Below are 8,454 nucleotides of genomic sequence, written 5' to 3' on the forward strand. Positions count from 1 at the left end.
CCCAGAGAGGAGTCAAAGACATCTATCTGGCTGAAGGGGAGGGGTTAGGAGGTGGCTGGTGAGATGGAGGGTGGAGGGCTGGGAGAGTGAGTGGGGGCAGACAGTGGTGTTTGTGTGTGTGTGTGTGTGTGTGCGTGCGTGCGTGCGTGCGTGCGTGCGTGCGTGTGTGTGGGGGTGTGTGTGTTTGGGAAGGGGTTTGGGGGGGTACAGTAGCCAAAAAAAGGACTTGGAAGTGTTTCAGTCTAAATTAGTTTGTCATTTTTTGTTGTTACTGTCTGGATTCTTCCCTCCAGCTGCGCTGCATCGTTTTCTGTGAGCCTGAAGCTCTGTTCCTTTGACTCTGACAAGTCGCTGCCATGGTTCGGCTGATTTTGAAAGTGATGGAAAGTGAATTGGGAGGGGGAGTGGGGGTGAGATGGGGGGGTCAGGTTTAAGTTCAGCAGGCGGCTTGTGAACCTGTGCCGGGGACAAGTCTGCTCGTCTTTGTTGTTTTCATGTAACGGTTCATTAAAAATCTTCTTCGTACGTGGAATTTCACTCGCATTCTCCGTGAAGCAGAACTGCTGTGGAGCTGCCGAACATCGAAGTGAACTCGATGCACCTTTTGTCGGCGAGCCAGAGGCTGCCGGGGGGGCTCCCTGCACCCATCAGTCAGAGGGGAAGGAAAGGGAGGGACAGTCCAGCAGAGAGGTTCTGCTCCAACCAACCTGGAAAGGAGAAATGTGGACTGGCGATCAGCTGGCGCTCTTTAGGACAAAGGCTTTTCTTTTTCCAGCACAAAGGCTAGTTAGCACAGAGCAGGCAGTGCAGGCTGTTGTCTGTTTGAGCCGGGAGCAGCGGAGATCATTTAGGTCCGACAATTTATCGCTTTCTCCTGCTGTCGTCTGGTTTTACCGAGTTGATCTTACATCTAAACATGTTTTCACCTTCACATATTGTTGCGTTCAAGCCTTTTCGAGCTAAACGAGAAACATTCAGACTGAAGATACGGGAGCTTTTTCCTCCACTCCCAGGACTGAGTTGTCTGGTTTTATGACGGCAGACAGATACCTTCTGGCTCTGGGTGCCTCTGGGCTAAAACCGTGGCGCTTTAAAGTGTCAGTGCTTTTGGAAGAGACTGCATGTGTGTATGTGTGTGTGTTTGTGACTGACGAGGAGAATAAGGTGTCATTCACTGCCCTGCAGCTGACTGCAGCTCCTCTGTAGACTCTGTCGTACTTCACCTGCTCCCTGAGACCCTAACTTGTGAGCTCTCTTGATAAAAAATCACGGGTTCGGCTCTCGGGACGCGGGCGGAGGGCACAATCGACTTTCTAACAAACGTTCCAAAAGTGGAAGTCGGAATCAAGCGGCAACAGAAATGCATTTGCACGAGGGCAATGCAACTTTCAGGAAGTGGGAAGCACATCACGGCGTTTCTGCTGCATGGACGTAAAGGAATTTGCATGTTTTGCTTTTCATTTTAAAATCATTTTTTGTTGAAAAGACAGCAAACATGTTGGATGTAATTTATGATTGCGGCAAGAACGCTGCTTCCAGATTCTGTCAAATAGCATCCGAGTCTTTGTTTCAGCATCCACACTCGAACGCCACTCTGATGCGATACGAACCGATTAGAAATGGCAGGTCACCGAATCGCTTTCTGATCAACCAGTAATGAGACTAATTCTTCGTCTGCTGCTTTCAACACTTCCTTCTGATTCACACTTTGTGTTTTCTCACCTCTGCAGATGCTTAATATTATAAGCACAGAGATTTTAATTTAATTTTTAACAGATCTAGTTCATTACTGAAGTCAGTGTTTGTGCATACACCACCTCTAAGCTAACTAACAGTACGTGAGAAAGCTAGAAATATTGATTTTTAAACTTCTGATAATCACCTGCAGCAACCAGTTCACTCACAAATACAGGCAATAGATTTTCTCTGAAGAGAGAAAAGCAACTAGGGAATTTGATTTCGGGAACAAGTGGATTTGTTCATACACACGAAATTCCCCTCTGTGTTTAATCTAATCACCAGAGTTTATGATTTCAAAAGGCTGATTGAATTCCACAGGCGTCCCTGTGTTTTCTGTCCCGTCACGGTGGCGAGATGTCCCAACTAAATTAGTTCATGACCTAAATCCGCATTAACGAGGCGGGTGAGAACAGCTCAGACAGAGCTGAGAGGAGACGAGGCAGAATGAAAGTATTCCATGACTCTCTTTCTCACACCGACTGTAGAGGTGTAATTAGGACCTAAAGAGTAGTTGCTCTTCTGTGTGCCATGCAAATGTTTGAATTCATTCGGTGTAACAGCTTGACCTGGTTTTTAAACTTGAACGTTTTTCCCAAGGCAGCACGCTTTTCTGAAAACCTCATTTCTCCTAAATGACATATTCAAAACACTGGATTTTCTCTAATACCCTTCTCTCCGTCTCTCTTCCACTTCTCTCTCCTTCCTTAATTATGTTCTATTTTTTTTTCTTTTTTTTCCCCACCACCTCCGTTTGGTGTCACACTGAAAAATGTCGATGCCAAACTAATCTGCGTGTGTGTGTCTGTGCCACGGCGCTCCCAGCAACAGCTGAAAGAGCGCCGTGCCCCGTGAATACCAAGCAACCAGGCGCAGCGAGGCGGCGGCGGCGGCAATGCACCGGAATGGAACCGGTGGCCACAAAACGGCCAGACAGTTTTATTAGGGTCTGTCTGACACACAGCAAAGTCTGGCAGCAAACCGATCCTCACACACACACGCACGCATGCATGCATACACACACAACAGTAAAAAAAAAAAATAGCAAGCTGAGAATAATCCACCAAGGATCCAATAAATATCACCCCGTAAAAATCAGCTTCTGGCTGGTTTGTAGCTCCTCCATGGGGGGAAAAGCAACTGTGTTCAAAGTCAAAGTGCTGTGAGTTGCTGCTGATCTGCATTTCTACAAGAAACTCTTTCATTTAAAATCTCTTCTACATTGACTCTGATGCAGCCGTTATTTTCATATGAACCAGTTTTAAAGCGTTATTTGTTCAGTAAAATTGCTTCAGGTGTGTCAACGTTGATAGAGCTGACAGAATCATGGCTTCTGCCATTGACATATCTGATTATGGAGACTATGACGTGTGTTCCCGATGATAAGATAGAATTAAATTTTCTTATTTACTCTCCAAGATTCTACAGACGTAGAATCAGGATTCATTGTTTTTCTCTTCTGATGAGTCGTTAGCGTGGTAAATATTTCTCTCAGTAAATAATATCAGAACTCACAAAAAAACAAGAGGAAGTTCTTTGATGCTTTGTATGATTTTAATTACAAAATAAAAAAAAGTTGAGGGACAGATGCATTGATGCATAAATTGAGACAATCTTGTAATTCTTGGACTTAATCTTATAATATCGTCTGGAGCTGGTTGGAGCCAGGTGACGTCTGATTGGTGCATCACCACACGGCGGGGGGAGGGGCGGGGATTTTGGCTTGTTTCTCTTTGATTTTGTTGCATCCTCTCTAAACGGCTAATCCACTTGACAAAATGACAATCCGGTATCAGTGGCAGTGTAAATTGAGTGTGTTTAATTTCATGTTAAAGGTGGCTTTAAAACCCGTTTAGTGAAACCGAACACTTTGCGCCTCAGCTCGACTCAAAGCGAGGCGTCACACTTTCACCGTCACTTCCCAATAATAAACAGTCGTAGCGCTCCTTGTGCCTCTCGGTGCAAATGACTCCAGAAAGTGTGTGTGTGTGCATGTGTGTGTGTGTGTGAGAAAGGGAGAGAGATTACGCTCTATTGTTCAAAGGTGGTCACATAACACAGTTTTGATAAAGGCAGGAAGGATGGACTTCATATTTATCTGCCAGGTTTGGGTTTAGGTTCAGATCTGATGGATCTTGTTTTCTGCTTTCATTGGATCTTGAATCCCATCAGGGTGGAGGTAGTGGAGGGGCGCAGGTGTTGGGGACGTGTGTGGGGTGTAGGTAAGCGGCTGACGGGGCGCAGAACGGAGGGGGCGGCGTCTGTGTTTCCAGACACTGCGGCAGGAGGCCAGACAGCCACCTGAACACACACGCACAAAGTGCGCCGACGACGACGTGTGCAGTCGCCCTCACTCGCTCGCGCGCTCACACACACATCTTACACATAAGCAATTTAATTTTTAATTTAATCAGGGGGGTATAAATCACAGTGCCACTTGTAATGTAATTATTCCCGTGCATCAAAAGCACAAAAGTTTCTTTATTATTCTCGGGGCGATGGGGACGAGAGATAAACTCCATTAACTTTCACAGATTACAGTGAGTGCTGTGGGAGGTTTGGGGGAGGAGGAGCGGGAGGGGATGTCTGTTTAAAGGCGCTGAGGCTGGCGGATTGTCACAGTGGGCCTGTGGGTACGGAGTAGGAACCTGGAAAGAGGGGCAGATGATTGAAAACTAAACAGCAAAGCTCAGAGGAAGCCGGCTGTCAGCCTGGCGGGCCAGAGGTCTGAGCACAGCCAACAGGAGGAGACTCTGACACGGTTCTGTGCGTGTGTTTGTGCGTGCATGTGCGTGTGTGTCTTTTGCAAAAATATGTTGTTTTTAAGGAGGAGACTCCTCTTTCTCCTCTTCCTCCTGAGGTCCCATGTTATCTCGCCCTCCCTCTCTTTCTCTCTCCAATCTGGGATTCACTCTGTAGGCGTTACCAGGGAAACCTTGTATCTGGCTAACAGCTTGATGGAGTTATTGAACTGTAACTGGCTGGGATAATTACGCTCCGTCTTGCAGGTTGGCCGTCCAGTGGCTGGGACTTAAAAGTGACCTATAGTTGCCCTCACATTGTTACTGCACGCCCGAGGCTTTTTAACCCCTCGGCCGCCACACACTTGGACTTCACCGCACATCTCTAATCAAGGTTTACAGTCTTCCTTTAGGATGTCTCAAAGCTGCATTTTTTTTTTTTTTTACTGCTGGCTGGCTTCCAGTTTAACAGGCTGAATGATTTCCATTGACTATAAAACAGAATATGGATAAATATATTTTCCAACATCATCAAAACAGGAATACGTTTTCAGAAATGATGAAAGTCTGTGGCAACAAATGCATTCCAAATGAGAAACATCACTGTGACAAACTTACACCATGGCACAAGCCATAATGCTGTAAACATCCATAAAAACAAGCCTTGATAATATGTTTCCCCAGCAAAGCGACTAAAAGTAGGACTGAGCTCGACTCTGGTATCTTTACATCTCTGGTTTCCTTCTTACAGAATACAGTTTCTGGTTTCACATCTGGACACAGCGTTGGACTGTGTTGAAGTCAAAATTATTTACTGAGGTTCTCCTGCGTTTGCCGAGTTATTCATCACGGTGCCAGAAAGTTTTCTCCAAAGGTCACACACCAAATTTATTCCAATGAGAACTGGAAGACCTCCTAAATCTTTTCACAGAGTTATACCCGCTTGATGTTTGGTTGATGTAACCAAATATCATGTGGTTTGGCTTCAGACTTAGGCTCCTATCTATACCTGTTTTTAACATTTATTCTTGTCTTTATTTCCCCAAAATACTTCAGCACCAGTAGGGGGCGATAACATATGCATTACAGTTTTTTTTTTTAAACCCCGTCGAACAAAAGCAAGATCCTTAAAATAAATTCGTAGCTTGTTTTTAGCTTTGTTGTGAAAGATTGACCTGTAAGCTAAGCTTTTAAATCCACATTGCAAGGTGTTTATATTAAGGTGTTTTCAGACAAACTCCAAATTAGGCTGTAGTTGCCACTAAACAACTTGTGCTGTGTACTTTTCAGTGACGATATTAGTTATTATATTCACGTGTTCCTTGTTGCAACAGGATTTTTTCTTTTTCCTTTTCTCTCTTTCCGCCAGTGTAAGAGCAGACTTCAGGTTGTATTCTCTTTCTCTCTAATCTTATCTGCTTAATTTCCTTATATTGTTATCCCTGCTTTCCTCCCCTTCTTTGCAGTCTCTGGAAATAAACCCAAAGAAAGAAAAGGAAGCATACATCAAAGCTATGCTGTATCTGAAGAAGAAAGCGACATAAGGCTGATGAAGTAAAATAAAAAATAAAAAACATTGCTAAAAACATTGTTTATGTAGGTCGAAGGATAAAATGTCAGTTTTGCTGGATATTGTTGGTGTTGGCAGGACCTACATTTTTTAGCAGGTTCAGGATCGCATCACCTTCATCCTCAGCTGTCAGGAATTCGCCAGAATCCTACAGAACAGTGATTTGTCCCTTTAATCCAGCATGAAGGAAATCGTCTCCAAACAAGTGTGTAATAAATAAGATAAAAAGAATATATATATTCACAATGTTCCAAACCACTCTCTTTCGAAATCACTGCTTCCCAGTGCAAGTAGAAGCCTAAATGAATATGAAATAATTCACTACATTGTTGCTAAATTTCTGTCCCTGCTTTTCTCTGTCCAGGCCTTCAGGTAATAGTCCGTCTCTCTCTCGGTGCTCAGAGGTAAGCCGGATCACAGCAACACACCACCAGTCTAGCTGCGTTTCCATTACAAATGTGCGCAAAACTTTGTCAATATTCTGCTAATATATATTTAAAAAAAGATCAACATCCATTAGTTGATCGTGAGAATCGTGATATGAGAAATGTGTTTCCATTGCCGTTTTGCCAAGTAAACCAATTCTGACACGGCCAATAAAAAAAACTTAATTCTTCTCCTGGCAAAACGTTTTATCGAAAAAACGAGTTTTTTCAAAATTGCCCTGTTTCCATTACGCAGATTTCTTTTGGAAACGTCAAATTGCGCATTTACATGGTTTATGGAAATGCAGTGACCAACTCCCTGCTCTTCAGTGTTGTTCCTGTCCTCTGCGTTGTCGGCCGACAGAAGCAGGGGACAGCTGTCCTGTTTTGCTTGTGTAGTTGCATCAGCCTTGCGAGTCAGAAAAGAGAGTCGTACTGCGCTAACACACGCTCTGCGTGAGATAATTAGCCTGAAGTCGTTTGAAAGCGACTCGGCTCTGCCCAGGTGTCCAGCGCTCACAGAGAGAGACCAGACGACCTTTCCCTCCGCTCCGTCCCACTGCAGTCACTTAAAACAGTGATGGATGTCCCTCCACCCTGCTTCAGCAACACTCTCACCTTATTTGTCCCTTCTCTTTCTCCCTTCTCCACCATTCGTTGCCTTTTACGACCCCCCCCCCCCCCGCCGCCCCCCCACCTCCTCCTCATCTTCTCTGTTCCTGCATAGTGATGAGAGGGAAGAGGTAGAAGGAAACCATGGCGAGGAGGCGGGGTTTAAACCGAGCACTGGACCCCTTTTCCTACCCGTCAGAGAAGGAAGCGTCAGATTCTGCTCCCACCTCCCTCCCTCCTTCCTCCAGCTCCTCATTAGTATGCAGTGGGTGTCCTCAGGTGACATGGCTGCTGGATCCGGTCCCGACTGCAGAAACAGCAGCAGCAGCGTGGAGGAAACAAGGACAACAGGTAAGGACAATGAGAGCAGGAGGGGGAAACAAAGAGGAGGAGACAGAGACAGACTTCTTCTCTGGAACGCTGTAAACAAGCTGAGCTGTTGGGAATCGTCTCTGAAACTGAAGCGTTCAGCCTGGATGGAAAATCTTCTCAAACTGACGACTTCAGCTTTTTCACCAGTAACTCTCTGTAGTGTAGGTGTTAGGAAAAGAAAAGTCAACCGCAGTGTCCTGTTCTTCATGTTGTATGCAGTGATTTTTAATAAACATCTCCGAATGAACACTGTGTGTGTGTTTGGTCTTTTTCACGCGTCGTGTTTAACTCCATGCAAGCAAACAAAAGAAGGAATTCTGCACTTCTCTCTCCAAACGTTTTCATTGTTTTCACATGGAAGATTTTCATTCCCCTGATATCTGGGATATGAGTTTTGTTGCCAAAGGCAACAGTGACAGGGGCGTATTAGACAAATATTCATACTCTGTGTGTGTGTGTGTGTGTGTGTGTGTGTGTGTGTGTGTGTGTGTGTGTGTGTGTGTGTGTGTGTGTGTGTGTGTGTGTGTTTGAGGAAAAGAAAAGATGAGAAAAGGAAAAGAGAGAGGAAAGACTGAGTAGGTGTTTGTTTATTTGCTATATGTGTGTGTGTGTGCGTGAGTGTGTCTTGTGTGTTCCTGTGTGTGTGTGTGTGTGTGTGTGTGTGTGTGTGTGTGTGTGTGTGTGTGTGTGTGTGTGTGTGTGTGTGTGTGTGTGTGTGTGTGTTAGGGGAGCAGTGCAGCCAGGCTGCAGATATCATCCATCTCCCTGTCACCGACCCAGGGGCTGCTGGGAAAGCGGCAGACAGCTCCCCGGCTCCGACAACGAAGGCTGCATCCTAATTTCTCTCCGCTGCAGAAGGCTGGAGAACGCTGCGCCTCTCCTCCCTCGCCACCCAGTACGGAAACCCATTAACCCCGCAATCTGGCAACAAAGCGCAGCGCCGGGCTCGGGGCCCGCCGCAGCCGGAGCGTCCTATCAGCTCCCGTCATCCAGGAAA

General features: G+C 45.6%; 1 long non-coding RNA gene across 1 annotated transcript in view; it reads left to right on the forward strand.

The window, feature by feature from the left end:
* The window catches only part of LOC145554835 (uncharacterized), a 52,561-nt gene extending 44,857 nt beyond the window's left edge, over nucleotides 1-7,704 (forward strand). The window contains exon 3 of the long non-coding RNA XR_014090848.1: nucleotides 7,201-7,704. This is a non-coding gene — a long non-coding RNA (uncharacterized LOC145554835). The remainder of the gene's footprint in view (nucleotides 1-7,200) is intronic.
* The last annotated feature ends 750 nt before the right edge of the window (nucleotides 7,705-8,454 follow it).

This window comes from Poecilia reticulata, chromosome 14 (genome assembly GCF_904066995.2).
Source record: "Poecilia reticulata chromosome 14, P_reticulata-male-v2, whole genome shotgun sequence".
Lineage (NCBI taxonomy): Eukaryota > Metazoa > Chordata > Actinopteri > Cyprinodontiformes > Poeciliidae > Poecilia > Poecilia reticulata.